Source organism: Panthera onca, chromosome A1 (genome assembly GCF_046562875.1).
Source record: "Panthera onca isolate mPanOnc1 chromosome A1, mPanOnc1 haplotype 2, whole genome shotgun sequence".
Taxonomy (NCBI): domain Eukaryota; kingdom Metazoa; phylum Chordata; class Mammalia; order Carnivora; family Felidae; genus Panthera; species Panthera onca.
In genome coordinates, this window is record NC_138339.1 from 146,498,617 (window position 1) to 146,520,235 (window position 21,619).

At 45.5% G+C, this 21,619-nt stretch overlaps 1 protein-coding gene across 1 annotated transcript in view; it reads right to left on the bottom strand.

Moving 5' to 3' along the window:
* Nucleotides 1–8,018, bottom strand: part of KCNN2 (potassium calcium-activated channel subfamily N member 2) — a 464,601-nt gene extending 456,583 nt beyond the window's left edge. The window contains exon 1 of the mRNA XM_078451764.2: nucleotides 7,325–8,018. The gene's annotated coding sequence lies outside the window, so the exon portion shown is untranslated. The remainder of the gene's footprint in view (nucleotides 1–7,324) is intronic.
* Nucleotides 8,019–21,619: the final 13,601 nt, after the last annotated feature.

A 21,619-nucleotide genomic window follows, 5' to 3' on the forward strand; every position in this document is an offset into this window, starting at 1 on the left:
GCCTGTGGCCTCCAGAACAGCCCAAACCCATCAATACAAGTCACGTGGTAACATTTTCTCCAACCTGGAAGTGGGAAAAAAAAATCTTTCCCTTTAAGTTAGGCAAAAAAATCCAGCTTTATCCGTGACTGGATGCTGGGTTTTCAATTTGAATTTACAGTAAGAATGATGTAGGTTGGGGGCGCCTGAGTGGCTCAGTTGGTTAAGCATCGACTTCAGCTCGGGTCGTGATCTCGCAGTTCGTGAGTTCAAGCCCCGTGTCTGGCTTTGTGCTGACAGCTCACTCAGAGCCTGGAGCCTGCTTCGGATTCTGTGTCTCCCTCTCTCTCTGCCCCTCCCCTGCTCGCGCTCTGTCTCTGCCTCTCAAAAATAAACAAACATTAAAAAAAATGTTTTAAAAAAGAAAGAATGATCTAGGTTTCAGAGATTTCAAAATTAGGCTCTTTTGAACCAGTTTACCCAAGTACCTAAGTGCACCTCAGTACAATGAAGAGTTATGCCAAGCAAATCAACACCCTCAAATTTTAACCACCTTAAAACAAAAGTAAATGTTTTAAGGACTTACCGGTTTATATTCAACTGATGCTAATCCACAAGGAAAAGACTCGAATGCAAGACACTTTGTTGGTCCTATTACTGCATAAATTGAAAGTAAAACAAAGGTATTTCTTCAAACCCTCACACACAGAATTTTTGCTAATCAGACTACTCTTTCTGCACACAGAACAGAAATTTTCAGGAGGACTTCCTCACCTGTCAATTAACCTATAACTTGATCCCTAACTCAGTAAGGCAAATGGAATTCAAAAAGCCCTTCTCAGAAGAACTCCTTTTTGATAAATGATGGCTTTTATTTCTCCCTGTTTCACAAACTTCCTATTTAAATTCAAAGATGATGTAGACTGGAAAAACACAGGCTGTCAGCAAACTCACTTTCCCGTGTGACGATCATGCAACAGATACATCTATGAGCTTTACTTTCCCCGACTAAGTTTTTTAAGGAGACATATTCCTTACGTAAATAGCCATACGCCAGTTTGTAATCATACATATTGTCTATAGAAGACTCTCATATATTTTGCAAGTGACCCACCGTCATTAAAGCCTCTCTGATAAAATGGAAGTCATTCCATTTGTAGGGAGACTACAGTGACTCGTATACTCGTGCCCCAGCCAAGAGAATCAGCCAGCTCTACTACTGAGAAATGAAAAGATTGCTTCCCCTGCCGCTTCCTCTGCTTCCCAGCTGCCCAAGCACAGCTCAGCAACCTAGCATCTATCACTGATCCCTTCCCCCAAGGGAACCATCATGAACCCCTACCTGGGCTTTGCCCTCCTGGCCAGTAAATACCAAGAAGGTGGCCTGAAGATTGGCAGAGTTGCACAAAGCCACCTGCACGGGATGAGTGGTCAGCTTGAGTCTCCAGAGGGCAAAGGTCGCAACAGGCAGGCTAAACTTGGCCATCCAATCCAAGGGTGTGAACTCAGAATCAAAACTAAACCTTCAGCCCCCAAGGATGGTGAGCTAGACAGATCCCTGAATAAGAACAATGGAAGGGCAATGATAGAGGCTGGAAGACAGGTCATGGCAGTGTCCCACATAAGGCAGTCTGCCTTACTTTGAAGCAGCTACTCAATGGAGTCTTGGATTTCATTCATAAAATGAGAGCAGGAAGCTCTACCTATTTCACAAAGCTGGTAGGAAAACCACATGTAATAACTCAAAGTGAACGTGATTTGTACATTGTAAGTATATGTGTAGACACAAGGGACTCTCACTAGTACTAAGTTCACATCATTCTTCCCAGCACTGGGGGAATGGGGGGGGGGGGGGCAGAGGTCTTGGGGTTGGGGGCCTGCACCAAAAGTGATCCCATGAATGTGTAGGTTCTAGTTGTCTATTTATCTGCCTCCCTAAGTAGACTGTGATTTCCTTGAAAGCAGGGACCGTGTGTTAGTCATCACTGCGTCTCCATTTACATAGGAAGATATTCAGTCACTGTTGATGGAATGTTGAATGAATAAATTCTGAATCTTCACTGTTATTCAGACTCCTGGCTGGCCGTGAATTACGTGTAGTGGAAAACCGTGTGACATAATGTGAGAGAGGAAACTGCAAACGCCTGTGTGCCCAGGGATGGTTTCCCATCTGCCAAAAATGGCCACCACCTCACTGCCAGAGCATGGGCTCCTCGGGACAAAGAGCCTAAATTCTCAAAATTAGAAGCATGCCTTAACTTCGGTCAACACAGGAGGTATTGATAATGAAATGCCCTGAAAGATCATAACAGCTAATCTTCGGAGGCTTATTACATGCCAGGCACTGCACTAAGAAGGTTCACCTCATTATCTCATTGCAAACTCACAATGACAATAGAAAGGAGCTTTTGTTCCTATCCACATTTTATAGATGAAGAAATGGAGGAACTCAGAGAGGTTCGGTGGCCTCCCCAAGCTCCATGTGGTAGAGCCAGAATTGAACTCTCCCTCTGTTCTTCCTCCAAAGCCTACAGTCTTAAGCAATAGTGGACTTGACTGAAGAAAGAGAGGTCCTGTGCCTTCATCATTAATGAGAATGGGGTGCTATCCTCTTGATTGGCCAAGCAAGCGAGAATTTCTCCCCCTCCTCCGTCTCTTCGTTCTGTGATCCTGCACACATACCATGAGCCAGCCACTATGCTGGTGCTACAGACAGGACAGTGAATAGGGATAAGGGGAGGGGACTGACAAGCAAAGAGAGGTGAACTACAATGACGTGGTAGTGCTGGGGGCTCAATGTCAGCAGGGTGATGGGACATGGTGACACAGGAGAACCTTGTCAGGCCCTAATGCAATAGAGCAGGGCCAGTCGCTCAGGCCTGGCACCAGAAGGTCCTCTCTCCTCTTCCTGATTTCACTCCGTCCCTATGCCCACGGGCCTCTGCATGCTACGGAGTTCCCATGTCTAGCTCAATGCCCCCTCATCGTCCTTCTCTGACCCTCGGGGCTCTCCCGGCTGCTCTGTATCTTCACTCCCTACTCCTCACCATTTCTGGCTGCTCTGAATAACTCTGGGTACCCACATGTGACACTGGCCCCAAGAACCCTGGGTCATACCCTCCTAAGGGGCTGGCACCACCATCAGACCTGCTTTACCCTCAGGAAGGATTGAAAACCACACAGTCTCCACCTTTAGACACTGCTGGGGTCCAGACCCCTGGGACACTTCCCCACTTCCCCTCAATTCCTTCACACTTACAGTATTTATATCCTCAGTCATCTGGTCAACCCGCGTTTACCGATAATCTATTTTACTTTACACTCTCTGGGGATAAGAAAGACAAAAATTTCTCTGCCCCAAAGGAATTCCCAATCTGACAATGACAACCAAGTGGAGGAACTCGAACTCCACCATAGGCAGGTTTATAGTTCCCACATTTATGTCTGTCCCCCCATATTCTCCCTCAAGCTTCAGACTCACACCTGGCTCCCGACCCAGGATTTTTACCTGGCCCTCTAACAGCATTTCAAAATTAATATATCTAAAATATGATTTTCTTGCCTCACCCGCTCTTCCTCCTCTCTAGGAACAGAATTGATCTCCTCACAGTCAAATAAACATCCAGGGGTTATTTTTGACTCTTCTCCTTCCCTTTCAAATCCCTACATCCACTCCATCCACAGACCTGTCCATTCTGCCTCCAAAACACATCCTAAACATACTCACTTCAAGTTTATTGTTATCAGCCTGATCCACCACTGGGCTACTCCTGGCCAACAGAGCCCTCTGAGCACAGATGAGAAGGTGCCCTCCCTCCAGGCCTTCACTGCTCAGCACAAGGATGTCCACCAGCAAGCGGGACACGGGCTGAATTGCAACCCTTCCACTTGACCCCCAGGCTGGCCCCCAGTGTAGTATATAACTTGCAGAAACAAGGTCACACCCCCGCCACCCTTTTCTCCCTACCACTACAAGTGAGGGTCCCAGAGTCTGTTCTCCACACAGCATCCAGAGCGGTCTTTTAAAATCTTAAACCCAATCATTTCACTCCCTGCTCAAAACCATTCATTCTCTCCCTTGATGTCCAAGGCCCAGCATGATCTCCTGGCCCGCCCTTACTCGGGTCACTGTTCTCCTCCTTAAAAACATCCAGCTCCCTGCCCTCTGACTGAGGTGCCTACCTGTGTTCTTTCCTACCTGCTAACTTTGGACCACAGTACATAGAACAGGACTAGTCTTAATATTTGGCTTAGCATCTACTCTCATCATTAGCTCATGTAGTCCCAGCCACACTTCATTATTTACTAGTTATTTTTAATAATGTAAGAAGTATGTGTACCTGGCCCTAAGCCAAAACACAGCTGGGACCTTGCCACTGACTTGGGTCTAATGAACCATATGGTCCCCCGGCTTCTCCCTACTGGAGGTAGGCATTAGCACAGATTTCATGTTCCTCATCGTCTTGCTTTCCTATTTATATAATGTTATTACATCTATAAATACACTTGACCTTTGAACAACACAGGCTTGAGTTGTGTGAATCCATTTATATGTGGATTTTTTTCAACAAATATATTGGAAAAATTTTTTGGAGATTTGCAACAATTTGAAAAAACTCACAGGTGAACCATGAAGTCTAAGAATACTGAAAAAAAAATAAGAAAAAGTTGGGTATTATAAAAATACAGTATATAATACATATAACATATAACATGCATTAATCAACTGCTCATGTGATCAATAAGGCTTCCAGTCAACATTACCCAATTAGTAGTTAAGTTCTGGGGAAGCCAAAGTTATTCATGGATTTCTGAATGTGCAAGGGGTCAATGCTCCAATTCCCCCACGTTGTTCAAAGGTCAAGTGTATACATTTTCCTAAAAAGGGTTTTTTATTTCAGTTTTTAATGTCATAAAAGATTATCAGGCTCTATGTAATCTTTTAGACTTAATTTTCACTTAATACATTGCCAAAATCTGGGGCGTCTGTGTGGCTCAGTCGGTTGAGCGTCTGACTTCAGCTCAGGTCATGATCTCATGGTCCGTGAGTTCAAGCCACACGTCAGGCTCTGCGCTGACAGCTCAGATTCTGTTCAGATTCTGTTTCAGATTCTGTGTCTGCCTCTCTCTATGACCCTCCCCCGTTAATGCTCTGTCTCTCTCTGTCTCAAAAACAAATAAACATTAAAAAAAATTTAATGATACATTGCTAAAATCTAATCATACTATTATGTCATTTGGTTTATTTCATTTTTGACTGCTATATAATATTCCTCTGTGTGACAATATCAGAATATTCATCTACTCTTCAAGTACAGATGCTGGAGTTCATTCCAGATTTTCATCATTGAGAACCAGACTGTTACATTTATTCAAATACATGTCTTCTGTTGAATGTGCAAGAGCTTCTCATAGATATAAGCCTAGAAATAAGTTGAACTGTTCAACCACAGGTATATGTTCAAATTAGGATACAATATGAAACTGTTTCCCAGAGTCTTTGTACCAATTCATACTGCCACCAGTGATGTTGGAAGGTCCTGCAAAGCTACATCCTATTCAATCACTTAATAAGGTCAAACTGTCATTTGGGGTCAACCAAATGGGTATATATGGAAATCTCAAGGGGCCTTGATTTACATTTCCCTGATTACTAAAGGTAATATTTGTCACTTCATAGGTTCTGTGGCTATTTTTTTTTAAGTAGGCCCAACATGTGGATTGAACTCACTGACCCAGAGATCAAGACCTGAGCTGACATCAAGAGTCAGACAGGGGTCCCTGGGTGGCTCAGTCGGTTGAGCATCTGGACTTCCGCTCAGGTCATGATCTCACAGTTTGTGAGTTCAAGCCCCGTGGGGGGATCTGTACTGACAGCTCAGAGCCTGAAGCCTGCTTCAGATTCTGTGTCTCCCTCTCTCTCTCTCTGCCCCTCTCCCATTCCCTCTCTCTTTATGAAAAATAAATAAGAACATGAAAAAATTTTTTTAAAAAGAGTCAGACACTTAACCCCCTGTGCCACCCAGGTGCCCCTTCCCTGGCTATTGGTATTTCCTCTCTTGAATGCTTGAATGTCCAAAGCCCACGTAAGGAGAACTTCCCTGACCACTGTCTATGTGAGGCTACCACTCTCCAGTGCATCACTCTGCTCTCTTTTCTTTGTGGTATCTACTATGTCCTGAAATTATCTGCTTTGTTAACCGATAGGTTATCTGCCTCCCTCAACTAAAATATAAACTCCAAGGACCTTGCTTGCTTCGCTCACTCCTCCACCTTCAGGGCCTAGAACAGTGCCAAGCACAGAGTGGATGGATTAATCTGCGAAGACAGAGATATGTTCAGGATTCAGAGTTGTGGTCCATAGTCAACCCTCTTGAGTTGCAATTTCAGCGCCCCCATTCCTCGCTATGTGATCACGAACACATTACTTAAATCATCTGTCCGTGAGTGGTGCCATCTACAAAAGAGATAATAGTAGTCCTCACCTCACAGGGTTATTGTGAGGTTTCAATGAGTTAATGTTTGCAAAGTTCTTAGAACAATGCCAATGAGCATAGCAAGTGCTCCATAAATGTCGATTACAATTATTAATGCGTGACTATCATTATCAGGACCCCATGTCTGCCCAGCAGAAGGCACCAAACCAGCCTGGACCTAATGAGCCTCCTCTGGGCCCACAGGTTCTGGTCTCTCCCCCTGGTCTCGCAGATGCCCCTTCCCACAGCCTGGAAGAAAGTAGAGAGTACTTGGGGAAAAGTTTGGGGGTCTGTTGATTTTCCAAAAAATGGTCCAGTCATCCCACATGTGAAAAGGCTGAGTAACAGCGCAGAGTAAGGGAGCCATCAACCCACACACCTTCTAACCCCAGCACCGCGTTACACACAAAATCACGACATTCTCCCTCTCTCCTTTTATTTTCGTACATATCTTCAAAGAGGAGAAAGGAAAGGGGTTTTGGCAAAGATATAAAAGTAGACTGGATGAGGAAAGTGGGGAGTGAAGAGGTAAGGCAAGGGAGAAAGGACAGGAGGGGACAGAGATGGAGGGGACATGGGAGATTTCGGGTGGCACTGAGGCCCCGGCCTCTAGAACATTAAAACGCCTAAAATAAAAACATAAAGGAGTCCCTCCACCCCCACCACCCACCCAAGGGAATTTTTCTTTTTAAGGCATGAGTGGGGGCGGGGCAAAGGTAAAGCAGAAAGAGGGTCGGGGAGGGGGCCAGGGGAGGAGTGGAAGCCCAAGGGAAACTTCATTTCACCATCTCACCTGAGGGGGAGGGGGATGGTCCCCATTAAATCTGTGCCGCCCACCCCAGTCAATGCCACCTCAATCGAGAGCTTACCTCGTTCTGCCACCAGAAGCCCCTTTCCATCTGGAGCCTTCCTTGCCTCAAAGTGGTAAATGCGGCCTTGGTGAAATGCGCCAGGAGGCAAAGCCCAAGTGAGATTCCACGGAGAATTCCGGCAGGTTCCCTGGGAGGAACTGTTTCCATTTGAGAAGGATCGGGAGTCCTGGCCAGGGACCAGCTGCCTCTCCGGGTGTCAGATTCTGTGACAGCTCTCGGCCCGGGAGGGCTCCGCGCCCCTCCCTCCTCCCGGGGTCCGGGGCGCCCAGCACCCGCCGGGTAACCTGGGTTGGGGGGGCGCGGGGGCCTGGCGGGGGGCGCGGCGGGGGCTGCCGCTCGGGCTCCACCTTCGGAGAACCCAGCTCCTCGCGCGTGCCTCTTCCGCACCGAGGGTGCTCAACACCGACCCCGCTCGCAGGCTGCCCTGCCGGGACTGGGGACTCCTTGTCGAGTCCTTGACTGGCAGGGACAAGCCCGATCGGCGGGGCCCCCGAGTGCTCAGGCTATTGCCGACCTTGAGGCCACGGAGGGGTGTGCCTGCGCCCCCAAATGAACCACACGCATACACACACACACACTTTCCCCGCCTTGATCGTTCCCTCCCGAGGAAAGTAACCTTCTTTAAGCAGCACCAGCAGCGCAGGGGAGGGCACCCTGCGCCGAAATACGAAAGCCAGCATTATCCCCAAGACCAAATTTGGGGATGGTTTTAATTTTAAGATTTGGATGTAAGCCGCTCAAAGAAAGAAAGGGGGGGGGGGGGAAAGACACGGAACAAATACTCGTGTGTGTGTGTGTGTGTGTGTGTGTGTGCGCGCGCGCGCGCGTGTGTTGCAGGGCCGAATTTCGGGTGTTACCCGGAGCTTCCGAGGAAACGGAGGGGGGTTGGTAGGGAGAGCACAGACTGTGATTCCCCCTGGGCATGGTTACAAAGGCATCTGGGTGTCCACTGCCGGCGTGCTCGCCCTCTCGAGCCGGCCGGGGGCGCTCGGAGCGGCCGGGCGCCGCGGGGGTTAAGGCCGCCCCGCTGCGCCGGCTTCCCCGGCAGAGCACGCGCCGCGGCGGGCGGAGGGGAGAGCCCGGAATCTCCCGCCCGCTCCCCCTCCGCCCGGCGCTTTCCGCCCCGCGCTATTTATAGCTCGGCCTCCAGCTGCTGCGGGGAACTCACCAGCCGCGCCGAGCCTTCCGAGCTGGGAGAGCCTTCCAGAGACGGGGAATTTTCATAAATTCTGTGAATGGCAGAAACGTCTCTGGCCCTCTGGATTTTGATTGCTACTGTTCCGTCTGTTTTTCATATATTCCATTAACACGTTTAAAAAAAAAGAGAGAGGCGAGAGGATTTTGAGACAGGTGAATTGCAGGCAGGCAGTTCGGCATACTGGGGACCTTTTGTGATCAGATGCCTGGAAATGGAAACAAAATTCTCCATGGGTTTACTGGCTTCGGGCTCATTGCATATTTTCTGCAACACTCAACCTGTTTGGGTTTTTGCCTGTCAGGCGCATGGCCAAAAAAAGATATATGAAGCCATTTGAAGAGCAATGAAAAATCACATCCTCTGCCCTCTAAATGCCTTTTTACTGGGGGGGGGGGGGGGGGGGGGGGTCTCAGGGCTGTCTGTCAGCATATACACACAGCTGGGTGGCTCTGTGTCAAATCCCACACCACCACCCCCACCACCCCCACCCCCCAGAGAAACAGGCTAGTTATGGTGCTGCGTGGGAGTTCCCGGTCCCAGTGGATCCTGGTAACAGGAGAAAACATTTGCTGTTCCCAGCGGTACCTTGAGCATATTGCTCCGGTCTAGAAGGTCCTAAACCTAATAACTTGCTCCCAACCCCCTCCGTTCAAGCACTCCTTCCTGAATGAGTCATGGAGCCCCCAGTGCTGTGCAAAGGCGCAGGGCCCCCTGGGAGCTTGGGAGGAACACCAAGCAGGATATGCCCTGGCAGAACTTGGGGAAGAAGCCTCTGTCCATTAAGTGTGGAAAGGAAGCCTGAAGATCTGCGGTAAGGGGTACTAAGCTCCCCAGCCTCTGCCCCTTCTTACCCATCCTTCACCTTCCAGTGTCCAGGTTTTTTCATTTAAGAGCTGATCCCAGGGGCACCTGGGTGGCTTAGTCAGTTAAGCAGCCACTCTTGATTCCCACTCAGGTCATGGTCACACAGTTGGTGAGTTGAGCCCTGCATCGGGCTCTGCTCATAGGGACGAGCCTGCTTTGGATCCTCGGTCTCCTGCTCTCTGCCCCTCCCCTGCTCATAGGTGAGCTCTCTCAAACATTAATTTAAAAAAAAAAAAAAAAAAAGCTCCCAATATAGTGAGTTCTTATTTATTTAACTGTATTAAATGAGAATGATCTGAGAATGGGGCTTCTAATAATTGAACTCTGTCTCCAGTTAATCTATGCGCTAAGCAGAAACCCCTTTGGGTTTAGGTCCTTGTTGTTGAAATGCTTTTTCCCTGTATTCACTTTCCTGCCCTAGTCAAGAAAAGGTCCTGGACATACTGTTTCCGGGCTGAATCAGGATCCAGAAATGCCTCAGGCAAATTGTCTGGAGCCCCTTGTCCCGAGTTCTGGCTGTTTATATGATCTCGCTGAATTTATTTTACCCCTTTGTGCTTTGGTTCTTTATCTATAAAATGTGAGTAAGACTCATAGCAGCTTCCTTGTGTGGCTCTTATGAGGTCAAATGAAATAATCTAGGTAAATTGCTTAGACCAGTACCTGCCTGTGACAAAGCTCAAAAGACATTAAATATATTATTAGCACCACACAAACATGAGCGGGAGTTGACTTGATTGAAATTTGTACGAAGCAGTATTTAAATAAAACCTATTTTTTTTCTCTGTAAATCTACTATCTAAGTGGGTTTCCTTTTCGTGGTACTAAAGCAGATATACCCAAGGCGTTCCATACATAGAAGAGGCCCCTGGTCACTGACTCTGCCTTTTCTTATTCCAGGGAAAGAAAACCTACCCCCAAAAGGCTTTTAAAAAGTCCTGCTGCTGATCTGTATCACACTCTGACATCGAGGGTAAAGAATTGCCCGCTTATAGTGGTTCACTGCTATCCTGAGGATAATACTTTGATCTATGAAAAGTTGTTGAAACATAAAAACACTCTGTGAAGTTTTCCAAGGGACTATGTAGGGGAAGTATTTCGACTTAGGTGGAAATTCTAAGCTCAGTAGAGGTTTGTATAGTGTCTCATTTCCCCTCCTAAAAATTAGGCTGTAGAAGGCAGGAACTAGGTCCTGTTAAATAGTAGTTCTCTAACAGAGACTGTTCGTCATTTACCCCAGTATTCATCCTCCCTTTCTTTTTTTTTTCATGTTTTTACTTATTTTTGAGAGAGAGTCTCTCAAAAGCATGAGTGGGAGAGGGGCAGACAGAGGGAGACACAGAATCCAAAGCAGGCTCCAGGCTCTGAGCGGTCAGCATAGAGCCCGATGCAGGGCTCGAACTCACGAACCATGAGATCATGGCCTGAGCTGAAGTCAGACGCTTAACCATCAGAGCCACCCAGACACCCCGTCTTTTTTTTTAATGTTTATTTTTGTGTGTGAGAGAGAGAGCAAGCAAGCGAGAAGGGGAGGAGCAGAGAGAGAGGGAGACACAGAATGCAATGTAGGCTCCAGTCTCTGAGCTGTCAGCACAGAGCCCAAAATGCAGGGCTCAAACCCACAAACCGCAAGATTATGACCTGAGCCAAAGTCAGACGCTTAGCCCAGGCACCCCCATCTTCCATTTCTTTAGAAGAGAACCCTTGATTTTTAGACTTGCAGTCAGATGTGGCTGGCCGATTCTGGCCAATGAGCTAGAAAAAAAAAGTCACGTAGAGGGTCCCAAGAAATCCTCCCCCCAGGGATACCTGGTGGTGGTGGTGGTGGTAGTTGTGTATTGTGTCATCCTAGCTAAGATGAAACTGTGTTTCCCAGAATCCGCTTCTCTGTATGGTTCTGGGCTAGGATGGGGCCCAGGAGAAATGTGCACGAGGTTTGGAAGGTGCAACGGAAGCAGCAGCCATATTTATACTAGGAAGGTCAGTGTAAAGTCAAGTGATGTCGGCCCTCATGCACCTTGTGAGGGATCAGCTGACTCACGGTGTCAGCATGACGAAGCAACCAGGTCTGCAGCTATTCCCACTGGATCCTGCAGCTTCTCCGGCTCCCAAAGTGCATGCTAGCTGCATTGACAGAGGGTGCCAGCTCTTCCTCCAGGTCATCAGCGTCATTAGCATTGGGGATTTGGAGGTGGCTAGCACTTAGTGAAGGTTCCTCTTTGTCCCAGTGGTTCCAGGGTATCCTTGTTCTCTCTCTCTCACTTCCTGTTTGTTATCAGTCAGGGCTCCACCAGGGAGACAGAACCCGTGGGAGATATCTATTAAGACAATTCTAGCAGGGAAGGAACTTATGCTGAAAGCTGGCGAGGTGAGTCCAAAATCTGTAAGGCAGGCCATCAGGAAGGACAGGGCAGGCTGGACCTCTCAGGCACGAGGTGACACTTCAATCGAAAGGTGGAATTTCTTCATCTGGGAAGTTTGAGTTCTACCTTTCAACTGATTAAGTCAGGTCCGCCCAGACAATCAAGGATAATCTTCCTTAAATGATTAGAGACTTTAGTCACATATACAAAATATCTTCACAGCAACATACCCAATGACCTTAGACTATAGCCCAGCCAAGTCGACACAGAAAACTAACCATGAAAAGGCCCATCTTTCCTTTGAGAATTAGTCATTTACTTCAGTATCCATAGTATCCATAATACCAACACAGATCATGAACAGTTTCACTCACGCCCACAGCATTTCAAGCCCGTGTTGTTCAAGGATCAAGTGTATTAGGGTTGTGATTGCTTGTTGGTGCTCTGGTTACAGAGTTGCCTAGGTTTTTAGTGATCAGGAGGAAGCAACAGGGGTGCCTGGGTGGCTCAGTTAAGCCACCTGACTGACTTTGGCTCAGGTCATGTTCTTGCAGTTCATGGGTTCAAGCCCCCTGTCCGGCTCTGTGCTGACAGCTCAGAGCCTGGAGCCTGCTTCAGATTCTGTGTCTCCTTCTCTCTCTGCTCCTCTTCTGCTCATGCTCTGTCTCTCTCTTTCAAAAATAAATACACATTAAAAAAAAAGGAAACAATAAATTTTAACGTCTAACCTTATGTTCTTAAGGTGGATGATACTGAAGTACACCAATATCCAGATTTCCTCTAACTTTCAGGACACAGAGGATGATACTTCTTCACAACCTTACCAACGTGGAGTTTTCCAACTCTCTCCTCCTAAAGCCACATGTGAGGTCTCCCTATGCGTGATTGGATAACAAAATCTTAAAATATGTGGTGGCTTTAGTAGTTGTTCTGTTCATGCTCAGAAAACTCATCATGGAAATTATAAAACCAGTGGAAAAATATTTGGTAGGGTTGTCACCTACAAAAATATGGGGGTACGTTAGTACCAATGAACAAGCAACAGTGGAAAATTGGCAATGAGTCTGGTGAAGAATTGTGTGAACAGACCTCTCTGAATGGGCAAAAAATGTGAGGTATTCAACAAAGGGTGACCTCAGCAGAGGAGATTTTAATAACTAACTGGAGAAAATGACCTGTTCTATGGATACTAGTTATACTCTCTTCCCACCCACCCTGTCATCATTCAGTGGCCTCAGGAACAAAGCAGCCATGATTCAGTGGTGGTTATACATAGATTCAGCAACATGGATTTCCACTCACCAAGGCTGACCACTGCTGAGTCCCAATCTGCCAGAAGCAAGAACAAAACTCAGACCCCAATATGGTGCCATCACCCAGCTATTTAGTGGCAGGTTGATTACACTGGACCACTTCTATCATGGACAGGGCAATATTTTGTTCATACCAGAAAAGGCACTCTGGGTATGTATTCATCTTCCCTGCATGCAATGCTTCTGCCAAAATCCCCATCCATGGACTTACATAATACCTTATCCACTGTCATGATACTGGAACTCATGGCACTGGAACTCAAGGACCTCACTTAACAGCAAATGAAGTGAGGCAATGGACCCATGCTCATAGAATTCACTGATATCACCATGTTCTCCACCACCCTGAAGCAGCAGGCTTGGGGGAATGGTAGAATGGCCTTTTATTTATTTATTTTTTCAATATATGAAGTTTATTGTCAAATTGGTTTCCATACAACACCCAGTGCTCATCCCAAAAGGTGCCCTCCTCAATACCCATCACCCACCCTCCCCTCCCTCCCACCCCCCCATCAACCCTCACTTTGTTCTCAGTTTTTAAGAGTCTCTTATGCTTTGGCTCTCTCCCACTCTAACCTCTTTTTTCTTTTCCCTTCCCCTCCCCCATGGATTTCTGTTAAGTTTCTCAGGATCCACATAAGAGTGAAAACATATGGTATCTGTCTTTCTCTGTATGGCTTATTTCACTTAGTGTAACACTCTCCAGTTCCATCCACGTTGCTACAAAGGGCCATATTTCTTTTTTTTTTTTTTTTTTTTTTTTTTTTTTTTTTTTTATAGTGACTTAAACAAAGAAAGGTTTATTTTTTTTCACATGGCAAAAAATCTGGAGGTAAGCAGTCATGTGATTCAGATACTCTAAAATGTCAGTGAGTACCTGAGAGCTTTTTCCATCCATCTGACTGCCATGTTTTATACTTATGTTTCATCATTTCTTTTTTTTTTTTTTTTTTTTTTTTTTTTTATTTTTTAATATATGAAATTTACTGTCAAATTGGTTTCCATACAACACCCAGTGCTCATCCCAAAAGGTGCCCTCCTCAATACCCATCACCCACCCTGCCCTCCCTCCCACCCCCCATCAACCCTCAGTTTGTTCTCAGTTTTTAACAGTCTCTAATGCTTTGGCTCTCTCCCACTCTAACCTCTTTTTTTTTTTTTTTTTTTTTTTTTTCCTTCCCCTCCCCCATGGGTTTCTGTTATGTTTCTCAGGATCCACATAAGAGTGAAACCATATGGTATCTGTCTTTCTCTGTATGGCTTATTTCACTTAGCATCACACTCTCCAGTTCCATCCATGTTGCTACAAAAGGCCATATTTCATTTTTTCTCATTGCCACGTAGTATTCCATTGTGTATATAAACCACAATTTCTTTATCCATTCATCAGTTGATGGACATTTAGGCTCTTTCCATAATTTGGCTATTGTTGAGAGTGCCGCTATAAACATTGGGGTACAGGTGCCCCTATGCATCAGTACTCCTGTATCCCTTGGATAAATTCCTAGCAGTGCTATTGCTGGGTCATAGGGTAGGTCTATTTTTAATTTTCTGAGGAACCTCCACACTGCTTTCCAGAGCGGCTGCACCAATTTGCATTCCCACCAACAGTGCAAGAGGGTTCCTGTTTCTCCACATCCTCTCCAGCATCTATAGTCTCCTGATTTCTTCATTTTGGCCACTCTGACTGGCGTGAGGTGGTATCTGAGTGTGGTTTTGATTTGTATTTCCCTGATAAGGAGCGACGTTGAACATCTTTTCATGTGCCTGTTGGCCATCCGGATGTCTTCTTTAGAGAAGTGTCTATTCATGTTTTCTGACAAAGGGCCATATTTCATTCTTTCTCATTGCCACGTAGTACTCCATTGTGTATATAAACCACAATTTCTTTATTAGAATGGCCTTTTAAAAACCAAGTTAGCAAAAAAAAAAAAAGTTTAAAAACCTAGTTACAGTGCCAGCTAAGTGGCAAAGAACTTGACCAAACTGTGTCCTATGTTTTGTGGAAAGTAGAAATTTAAGGTGATGAACTAGGGGCACATGGGTGGCTCAGTCAGTTGAGCATCTGACTCTTGATCTCAGCTCAGCTCACGATCTCATAATTGGTGGGATCCAGCCTGGCATCAGGCTCTGGCAATGACAATGTGGAGCCTGCTTGGGATTCTCTCTCTCACTCTCTTCCCTCCCTCTTTCCCTCTCTCAAAATAAATAAATAAAACTTTTTTTTTAAAGCTGATGAACTTGGATATTTAGCAGAGAGGACTTTTAGGCAAAGTGTTGAGGGTGCATCCTAGTTCCATAACAGAAACTACTTATAGTAAAATGGGAAAGGAGAGAGATAAATTAATTACTGAGTAAAAAGAGAACAAGAACTTGAAGAATTGGAAGGTGCTTAGTGATCCATAAGGAAGGGAGGGAGGGAGGGAGGGAAGGAGGGAGGAAAGGGAAGGAAGGAAGGAAGGAAGGAAGGAAGGAAGGAAGGAAGGAAGGAGTGGAGTGAAAGCATGTAAGCATGTCCTGGAAAGAACACCAAGGGTGTGTTTGGAAAATTATCTGATAAAGAGATCATAGGTTCGATTCATTGGTTTAATCAGCCATCCTGGCAGGAGTGAGGTCTAGAGATGGTACTATGTCCGCAGGGACACTACCAGTATGGACTACAGGGGGCAGAGGCAGGATGAAATGAAGAAAGCCTATAGGAATTCTGGGGGTCCTATAGGATGGGACAGTACAGCTATTTGGCTGCCACATGCATGATATTATAGTTCAAAAAAAGGAAAGAATGATCCCAAGGGCGATTCAGAAATCAGGGCTGTCACTGCCACCACAGACCTGGGGGGCAGCGCCAGCTCCTTCTTGTTTTCTAAGGTAAGGCTGTCTCCTCCTTATCTGCATTGGGCCAGGGGCAAGGCTGTGACACGGAGCCTCAGACAACAGTGCTGTCACCCAGTCATGCCCCAGTGGGCTTGGAGAGCAGAAAGGAGGGAGCCAGAGAGGATGACTCTGGAGCCTTAAGATGTAATGGGGGGGGGGGGGGGGAGGGGCAACAGATCTAATGGAATTCATCTTGCTAGGTCTTGGACTTGCTTGGGACCTTTCACCCCTTTTGTCTTGCCATTTTCTCCCTTTTGGAAGGGGAGTGTCTGCCCTGTGCCTGGCCCACCATGACGGTTTGGAAGTACATAACTTGTCTGGCTCCACAGATTCACAACGGGAAAGGCATTTTGCCTCAGGATGAATCAGGTCTCCTGTCTCCCCCATTCCTGACTTAAAGGATATTGAGATAAGCCTGGGGACTTGGAGTTGATGCTAGAATGAGTTAAGATTCAGGGGACTCACAAGTCAGAGAAAGACAAATGTCATATGACTTCACTTATATGTGGAATTCAAGATACAAAACAGATGAACACAAGGGAAGGGAAGCAAAAATAATATAAAAACAGGGAGGGGGACAAAACCTAAGAGACTCTTAAATACAGAGAACAAACTGAAGTTGCTGGAGGGGTTGTGGGGGGGGGCGCTAAATGGGCAAGGAGCATTAAGAAGGACACTTGTTGGGATAAGCCCTGGGTGTTATATGTAGGGGATGAATCACTGGAATCTACTTCTGAAATCATTATTGCTAATGATATATATATCATTACTATATACTAGCTAATACTATATGCTAACTTGGATGTAAATTTAAATAAATACATACTTACATACATACATATTTCAGAATGCAAACTTAAAAAAAAAAAAGAATTTTGGGACTGAATAAAAGGGGGAGGGAACTCCTGGGTGGCTCAGTTGGTTAAGTGTCCACCTCTATTTCTGCTCCAATCATGATGTCACAGTCTGTGAATTCGAGCCCCATGTCAGACTCTGCTCTGACAGTGCAGAGCCTGCTTGGGGTTCTCTCTGCTTCTCTCTCTGTCTGTCCCCTGTTCATGCTATCTCTCTAAAAATAAGTTAAAAGAAGAAGGAGAAGAAGGAGGAGGAGGAGGTGGGCAAGGAGGAGGAGGAGGAGTAGAAGGAGAAGGAGGAGAAGGAGAAGGAGGAGGGGGAGGAGGAGAAGAAGAAGGCAGAGGAGCAGTAGAAGAAGGAGAAGGAGGAGGAGGGGGAGTGGAGGGGGAGGAGAAAGGGAGGAAGAAGTAGAAGAAGAAGGAGGAGGAGGAGGAGGAGAAGGAGAAGAAGGAGAAGGAGGAGGGGGAAGGGGAGGGAGAGAAGGAGGGGAAGAAGAAGAAGAAGGAGGAGGAGGAAGAGGAGGAGGAGAGAAAGAACAAGAAGGAGGAGGAGAAGAAGGAGAAGGAGAAGGAGAAGAAGGGGAGGAGGAGAAAGGAGAAGAAGGAGGAGGAAGAGAAGGAGAAGAAGGAGGAGGAGGAGAAGAAGGAGGAGGAGGAGAAGGAGAAGAAGGAGGAGGAGGGGGAGGGGGAGGTGGAGGGGAAGAAGAAGAAGAAGAAGAAGAAGAAGAAGAAAGAAGAAGAGGGAGGGGGAGGAGGAGGAGGGGGAGGGGAAGGAGGAGAAGGAGGAAGAGGAGAAGAGGAAGAAGAAGGAGGAGGAGAAGAAAGAATTTGGGGGCTGCTAGGAGGAAGTGAATTTTTTTGCATGTGAAAAGGGCCTGAATTTGGGTGGGGTCAGGCAGAGAAAAGAATGCTGTGGACTGAAACGTGTGCCTTCAAAATTCATCTGTCAAAGCCCTAATGCCTAGTGTGACTATACTTAGATATAGGACCTTTCTGGAGGTAATTAAGGTTAAATGAGGTCATAAGGTTGGACCTTAATCCAATATGACTTCTGTCCTCATAAGAGAGAGAGAAAGAGACAGACACGAAGCGCCAACACACAAGAGAAAAAAACAGGTGAGGACACAGCCATCTGCAAGCCTCCTGAAGGGCCTCAGGAGAAATCAGTGCTGTCAGCCAATTGATCTTGAATTTCTGGCTTCTGGAACTGTGAGAAAACAAATTGCAAGCTGCCCAGTCGGTGGTGTTTTGCCATGGCGGCCCTGGAGGACTAACACAGGTTGTACACGACAAGGTAAAATTTTTTTAAAGTTGAGCTCCTGGGGTGCCTGGGTGGCTCAGTCAGTTAAGCGTCTGACCTCAGCTCAGGTCGTGATCTCACAGTTCATGAGTTCGAGCCCCACGTTGGGCTCTGTGCTGACAGCTCAGAGCCTGGGGCCTGCTTCGGATTCTGTGTCTGCCTCTCTTTCTCTGTCCCTCCCCTGCTTGCTCTCTCTCTCTCAAAAAATAAACACTAAACAATTAAAAAAAAAAGTTGAGCTCCTGAAAGAATTGGCTGGGTTCCAAATAAAAGTGGAACAGAGTAAAGAGAACACAAAATATTTGGGGACTTGCAAAGTTAAAAGACAACTTTTCCATGACTTTGGAAAGTAAAAGCTAAGCTCAAGAATGCCTTTAAGAGACAAATGTCCATATTTTAAAAATTGAGCTGTATTTACAAACACTGAAATTCACAGATTTTAAGTACACAGGGTGGGGACTTCTGGCAATTATATGTAGCCCATCAAAAGACAAGATTTTCACATCCCTTTGCAACCTCTCTCTATCCTGGCCCCAATCAGCAACTGCTTTCTATAGATCACTATAGATTAAATGTGGCTTCCTTAGAATTTCATAGAATAAGTTCATACAGTATGTACTTCTGTTCATCTGGCTCCTTTCACCCAGGATAAGTATTTTAAAAATTCATCATGTTGCTATGGGTATCAGAAAGTCATTATGTTTTTTGCTAAATTGTATACCGTTGTGGGGATGACTACAATTTATTTGTCATTCCTACTGATGAAAATTTGGATCATATACAAGCCTCTGTGTAAATACATGTTCTTATTTCCCTTGGGTAATTATCTAGATCAGAATTGTTGGGTCTTTTTTTTTTAATGTTTATTTTTGAGAGAGAGCAAGAGAGACAGAGCGCCAGAGGGGAAGGGGCAGAGAGAGAGGAAGACACCGAATCAGAAGCAGGTTCCAGGCTCTGAGCTGTCAACACAGAGCCTGATGTGGGGCTCGAACCATGAACTGTGAGATCATGACCTGAGCCGAAGTCAGACACTCAACTGACTGACCCACCCGGGCACCCCATAGAATTGTTGGATCTTAAGACATGTATGTGTTTAACTTGATGAGAAAATGCTGAAGAATCTTCCAATATGGTTGACAGATGACAGTTCCTGTTCCTCCACATACTCATCAACGCTTGGGGGTTCTCAGTCTTCCCATTGTAGCCATTAAATTTGCATAGGGTGGGATCTCATTGTGACTTTAATTTGCATTTCTCTGATACCTAATGATGGTGAGCGTTGTTTCCTGTGCTTATTGACCATTTGTATGTGCTCTTTTGTGAGGTGTCCGTTCAAATCTTTGGTTCGTGTTATACTGGACTATTTGTCTTTTCCTTATGAGTTGTAAGAACTTCTTTATATATAATAATATTTATATATTTAAATATATTTTTTGAAATATATATTTAATATATATATAGGGACGCCTCGGTGGCTCGGTCGATTAAGCATTGGACTTTGGCTCAGATCACCATCTCGCAGTTCATGAGTTTGAGCCCTGCATCGGGCTCTGCACTGATGATGCGGATCCTGCTTGGGATTCTCTCTTCCCCTCTCTCTTTGGCCTTTCCCCACTTGTGCTCTCTCTCTCTCAAAATAAACAAAAATAAAACAAAAATAAAATAATAATAAAACAATATATATACAAATATATATATTTAAAATATACATAAAAAACTCTTATATGTATTTTATGTATGTATTGAATATTTTCATTCAATCTGTGGTTCCTGTTTTCAGCCTCTTGATGGCGTCTTCCAAATAGTTCATGTCTGAATAATAATAAGGTACTTTAGGGGCGCCTGGATGGCTCAGTTGATGAAGCATCCAACTTGGGCTCAGGTCATGATCTCATGGCTTGTGGGTTCAAGCCCCATGTCAAGCCCTGTGCTGACAGCTCAGAGCCCAGAGCCTGCATCGGATTCTGTGTCTCCCTCTCTCTCTGCCTCTCCCCTGCTTATGCTATCTCTCTGTCTCTCAAAAATAAATAAAACATTAAAAAAAAATTTTAATAAAGTAATTTTGGTGTTTATAAAAAAAAAACACTTTGCTTATCCCAAGGTCATAATAGTTTGTACCTATATATTATTCCAGAATATGTATAACTTTAGCATTCATGATTATGTGAATGATGCATTTCAAGTGAACAGACTGCATTTTTCTCTACACATTTTTATTGACTATTGGGTCTGTTACTGTTGACTTGAGTTTCTTTCCAATTATGAGTCTTATTTTCCCAATGTTTTGTATCAAGTAATTCTTTGGAATACTGGATATCGGGAAGTTTATACTGTTGAGATTCTTGATTTTGCTGTCTTCCTTTAATGAGTGTGGACCATTAAGTTACTTGCTGTTGAGCATGATCCTTTCAAGTTTTGTTTTTAAGCTCTGTGAGGGTCTACAGTAGCTCCACAACTGAGGAGTGTCCCTTCTTTGTCTCTACTGAGTGGTTATTGGGAACTCTTCACCATGGCCCTGGGTGGGTTCTGGGAATTGTTCAGTTCATGGATCCCCAGTTGCTCTTGCCTCAACTTCCAGAATTTCATCCCATGCACAAGCAGAGTGCTGTGCAGCTAAACAGCCTAAGGGAATTCATAGTCGGATTTCTGGAGCTTTTTTTTCCATGGCATTTTCCCTCTCTGGATCTCTTTTCCACAAGTTTTAGCTACCTGGACACCTCTGCCTTCTCAAGTCATTGAGGCAACTTCAGTTCTTTTTGACATCCTCATCCTGCCTCACGGTTCCAAATGTGCCTCCAGGTAGAAAGCTAGGTCATCCTAGGGGCGTCGATTGAGCATCCACCTTCAGCTCAGGGCATGATCTCACGGACTGTGGGTTCAAACCCCGCATGGGCTCTCTACTGTCAGCTCAGAGCCTGCTTCGGAAACTGTCTCCCTCTCTCTCTGCCCCTCGCCTCACTCTCTCTCAAAAATAAATAAATGTTAAAAAAAAAAAAAAGAAAGCTAGGCCATCCTAGAGCTCAGCTCATTTGTTTCCTTTTTGTTAGTGATTACAATCCTGTGTGGCTTCAACCCAGTGTCAGAAACCACTTAATTCCCAGCTTTCTAGTTGTGTAAAGGCATGTTTCTCCATCATGGTCAGAGGTAGAAATCCTGATTTGCAGCTTTTCAACGAGAAATAAATGACTCAGTGGGGCGCCTGGGTAGCTCAGTTAGTTAAGCGTCCCACTCTCGGTTTCGGCTTAGGTCATGATCTCACAGTTGGTGATTTCAAGCCCTGCGTCGGGCTCTGTGCTGAAAGTGTGGAGCCTGCTTGGGATTCTCTCTTTCTTTCTCTCTCATTCTCTCTTGGCCCCTCCCCCACTCGTGCTGCCTCTCTCTCTCTCTCTCAAAATGGATTTTAAAAAAGCTTAAAAAAATCTTTTTAATTAAAAAAAGAGAAATGACTCAAGGTAAGGTGTGTAATATGTGGCTCTTGCACCAATGCCAACAGACTTGAGGGACCTTCCATTAAGCCAAACAGCAG